This window comes from Triticum dicoccoides, chromosome 3B (genome assembly GCF_002162155.2).
Source record: "Triticum dicoccoides isolate Atlit2015 ecotype Zavitan chromosome 3B, WEW_v2.0, whole genome shotgun sequence".
NCBI lineage: Eukaryota > Viridiplantae > Streptophyta > Magnoliopsida > Poales > Poaceae > Triticum > Triticum dicoccoides.
Genome location: NC_041385.1, coordinates 770,771,923 through 770,777,142, shown reverse-complemented (window position 1 = coordinate 770,777,142; position 5,220 = coordinate 770,771,923).

Below are 5,220 nucleotides of genomic sequence, written 5' to 3'. Positions count from 1 at the left end.
AAACCAACACCATTAATTATTCACACATACACATGTATATACATATACAATTTCTCCTACATATGTTGCCTTTGGTGCCTCCGGAGGACGATGACAAGTGGTTCATGGGGGCGGTAGCGGATAATATTATTCTCCTTTGGGATCTATGACCTGATCGAGCAAAAACCGGCTATTTCCTCTTGAAGTGCTAGTATGCGCTCCGATGGTAGGAGCTTATCCCGCACCTCTCTGAACTGTTAAGAAGGAGATCAATATGCATGTGTGTTAGTTGTGTGACTACATATCGATAATGGTGTGAATAGTGTTCTGACAAACGTACCCAGTCCTGTCTATCAGATCTGCTCCTTTCGCACGTCATCATGCGAATGTTCTCGCAAACGTAGAATGCACACAGATTATTCCCCAGCGCCTGCTTCAGGGCCTTTACGAGAATGGAATTGAATTAGCTAATGATTAATCAAGCATGATAATTAATTAATGATATTGAAACAAGAATTAAAGAGATGGTAGCTAGCTAGTACTACTTAATTACTTACCTTGGGTCGATGCCAAAACAACTTTTTTGCCCACTTGCCTGGAGTCACCTTGATGAACTTTGCCCATGCCCTGCCCGCCGGGAAAGAAAATTAATAAAGGGGTTATTAAATAGTTCATATCAGGAAATGATGAACTAATAATTAATAGGCCGAGATATAGTTAATAATGATTGAAATTACTTGTTGACTATCCCCTTCACTATGGTGTAGTCTTTATCTTCTTTAGTTAGTGAGTCCAGTAATTCAACTTTTCCTTCCTCAACTTTAATGTCTAACAAGACCCAGTGCCAACTGCATAAGCACATGTTTGCATGTCTTAATTAATCGGGCATGTGCATAAAATTAAACAACTACCGTAAACCGTATACACTTAATTATTAACATCTAGCTAGCTAGTAAGCAAAAAAACAGAATTTATAGTACAAGACAGTGTGACTCACGGGAAGTTGTAAGGAAGTAGTATATCTTCATTGCTATTGAGACGCTTCAAGAACTGTAGCATGCTTTCCTCTACAACATCTTGACAACATTCAATCTGCCATATGTCCTCATTAATGGTATTTGGGTCAATGAACCCAACGCCATAGCGTCCAGCCTTTTTCATTTCATACATCTTCATCCTGCATATAATACCACAGAAAAAGAATATAGTGAGGATAATTACATGTAATGATTGATCAAAATTATCACTACATAACTAGCTTGAGACTTAAATACAGAAAGAAATCACTTACAGACAATAGCAACTGACGATAGACTTATCGACTGCATCTTGATTGTATAACTGAAATAGTTCTGGATACTCAATGGCCAGAGCTTTCTCATGGTAATAATGCTCATGCTTGACATTCACCATGAAGGACTCTCGATTGGAAATCTTGGTAATGTTCATGTACCATTGATGCAATTGATACATTCTCGTTGGGAGGTCCTTGACCTTGTCTGGATGGACAAAAGGTTGGCCCCGGACATATTTCCATGCTATTTCTGATTCTCTAAGCGTAGGCATGGGCTCGATTTCGAGGAGTTGTCCAACAGAGATATTGAGCATTTGAGCCTGCATTATATGATCCTCCGTTATTACCACATCGCCATGCTGGGGAACGCTAACGGTTTGCCCACAATAATATTTGGCGTGCGTACTACTCCTCTCATGTGTTGTTGGCACAACAAGCGGGGGGATCGCTTGCGCCGCCTGTTCTCCCAACCGGGGAACGGGTTTCCCGCATTTTTTGCCAGCTGCTTGTTGGCTCGAGCTCAAGCTCGCTTCCTTATTTAGCTGTTCTCGATGTAGTTTCCTGATTTGGCGCTCATAGTCCGAGTCAACAGGCTTGGGAGCTGGTTCTCTAGCCACACGAATGAAGTGGTCAATTACTTTCTCAGGAACTTTCTCCTTTGGCGGCGGTGCCGGTTTCGGTCCAAAATGGGCGTCCACTTGGCCTTGCACTATGGCTGCGTTTTGCTCCTTAGTCATGTCATAAGGCCTCTGAGAAAGAGGAGCGAGGCTTGGACCATATTTATATCGCTTGTCTCCGCATGTACTTCCTGAACTACCTCGACTCGTACCTCTATGCACCAAAGCTGCGGCATGTCTCTTCTGCGGTTGCTGAGATGGCCGAGATGGCTGACGTGGAGTTGGACGAGGAGAAGTGGCCTGACGATGTGCCGGACTTGAAGCAGGAGAAGTGGCATGACGTTGTGCCGGACTTGAAACCGGAGGAGTCAGCTTACGCTTTCGGGGACTTGGAGGAGATGGCGGGCTTTGAGGAGGAGTCGTCTCACGCATTCGTGGACTTGGAGGAGCGGGAGTCTGCTGACTCGGTGGCGGACTTCGAGGAGGAGTCGGCAGACGACGCGGTGTTAGTGGACTTCGAAAGATGATGCAATCCTTTCTCCATAGGATGATACGATGTATGGCCTCTCCCAGTGTGCGCTCGTCTTCACCTCCAGGAATGTCAAGCGTTAGCCCCGAATATGGGGCCACCACTTCATCAACCATGACACGAGCATAGCCCTCTGGAATCGGGATGCAATGGTAGGTTGCTTCGGGGGTAACTGGAAAAGCAACGCCGTCCGCCACCTTCATGGATATGTTCTTCATTTTGGAATGTAGCTCACAATTAGTGTTCTCTATGATGTCATCCACAGGGTATGTATCCAGCAGTGTGTCGCCCGGGGCAGAACCAACGCTGCTTCTCGGCATGGATGGGACGGTGCTATCCAATGCTGGACGATCATCCGCTTGCTGCTGCCGCTGCTGAGACCCCCTTTCCTAGCTAAGTGAGTCGATCTGCTGCTGCTGCTGGAATTTGAGTGTGAGGTCCGTGTGCCTTGCTTCTAGGCCTTGAAGGCGTTCTGCGTCCTGCTTCCTCTGCTCCTTCTTGCACGGGTCCTGTAGTCTTCGTTCCATTCTGAAAAGCCCTCATACCAAGGAATAACGCCCTTGCCTCGTGTTGTTCTCAAGTGTTCAGGATTTCCCAGGGCGCGCATAAGCTCGTTGTTCTCCCTGTTGGGCGTGAACACCCCCCTTTGAGCTTCTTCTATTGCGTCAATTATCTTTTGTTCGGCTCCTTTTAGATTTGCCTTCCGCGAAACTTCGCCTGTCCTCGGGTCCAACGCCCCCCATGCGCATAGAACCAAGTTCTGCACCTGGGGGGCCAGTTCCTAGTAACCGGAGTGACCCCTGCATCCTCCATCTCTTGCTCATACTTATCACACTTAGGCAATCCCACCGCGTAGCCACCTGGACCCAGCCTATGGAACTGTGTCTTTCTTGCGGCATTTGCCTTGTTTTTCATCGACCGTTCCTTAGATAATTCTGAATCCTTGAAGATCGTCCCAGTGTTCTCTTTGCTTCTCCAGTGTTCCCTTGAAATCTGGAGTCTTCCTTTCATTAGCGAGGTAGTTGGCCCATATAGTTTTCTTGTGGGTGTTGAATGCAATTGCCATCTTCTTAAGAGCAACGGCCTTGACTTTCTCCACATCTGCTTCAGTGAAATGATCTGGTAGGGTGAAATGTTCCATGAGAGATTTCACCAGGTCTTTTTTGGCTCTGTCGTCGACCCAAGTAACACCTGGACGTTTAGTCTTTGGCTCTTTCCATTCTTGAATGGAGATCGGGAGTTTGTCCTTCACAAGAACTCCGCACTGACGAGTCCACTTGTCCGCAATGTTCTTAGGCGTGAGGGGTTCGCCACTAAGTTTGGTGGATTCGATGTGGTACTTTACACCATCCTTCAACAATCTTCCCGGCCCTCGCTTTGTCTTGCTGTCTGTAGAAGCAGATTTTCTCGATCCGGAGGGCTGAAAGAAGAGAGATCGATTCGTTAATATATCTTCAATAAAAAAACATGTGATGATCACCATGATGCATGCTTATATAAATATACCTCGCCGGTAGTCTTTGTTATTTGAAGATCATCATTGTCTGTGTCATTACAAACATTGTCTGTGTCATCATAATCATAGTTCATGACTTCATCAGCTCGGTCGTCGAGATCGAATATCTTTTCATCACCCTCTCTGGTATTGTTCAGATATTGGGAGCCGTCATCTTCATTCAGATCATCTAGCCTGTGAGGGCTGTGTATGATGTCGAACAATTCCTCTTCTCTCTCTGCCGGTATTGTCCGCCATAGCTTTTACTTTACTAATTAATATAGAAGAAATATAAAACAATTCAGTATTCAAATTACAATGCATGGATGCAATTAATCAATAAGGAAAAACTGAATCTCGAATAAATCGTCTCAAATATATAATCTCGAATACATCATCGTCTTAATATATATAATCTCGAATACATCATCTCGAATATTATATATCGAACACATCACTGGCTAGGTACCTAATAAAGATCGAGTACTACAGAAGAATCTAGGGCGCCACTCGCGGTTCTTGGGGCGCGGGCGGTGCACACCCAAAGAGAAGGAACCATTACAGGATCATATCCCCGGTCATCTGCCCAAAGAACCCGCAAGTAGTGGAGAACCTGACGTCGTCCATAGCAGCCATGTAGCGATGGACGTGCTCATCTTCCTCCCTGACATGGCGACGCACCACCTTCGGCAGGGCCGGCTGCCTCTGCACCGAATGTGGCCCACGCGAACGCCACCAAAGAAGATCAGGGTCGATGATGGGACCCGAGGTCGGGTTCCTCACCAAGCGGCACGCCCCTCCAGGTAGCACCTCCCAGTGCCAGCCCGGCAGAGCCCAGTCCCGGACATGGGTCCTCTGAAGCAGGACGTCGTCGCGAACGGGTAACGGCGAGGATGCGGGCCAGGCATATCGTCGAGAACAAATACTATATGCCCGCAAAAAGTAACATTTTTTAAATGATTGGATTGTGATAACTAAAATTTTATATATATGCAAATTCTAACAATTTGACATTAATCTAATTCATCTAACTAAAACTAATTCTAAAATTTCCCGATTATATAACTAACATTTCTATAACAATTCTAATATTTATATAACTAAAAAACAGAAAAATTGCTAACATTTCTATAAATATTTCTATAACTAAAAAACAGAAAACATTTATAACATTTCTATATAACTAACATTTCTAATATTTATATAACTAAAAAACAGAATAATTTCTAACATTTCTATAACTAAAAAACAAAAAAAATTATAACAAACAAACTAATGTGTGTGTGTGTGTGTGTAGTGTGTGTGT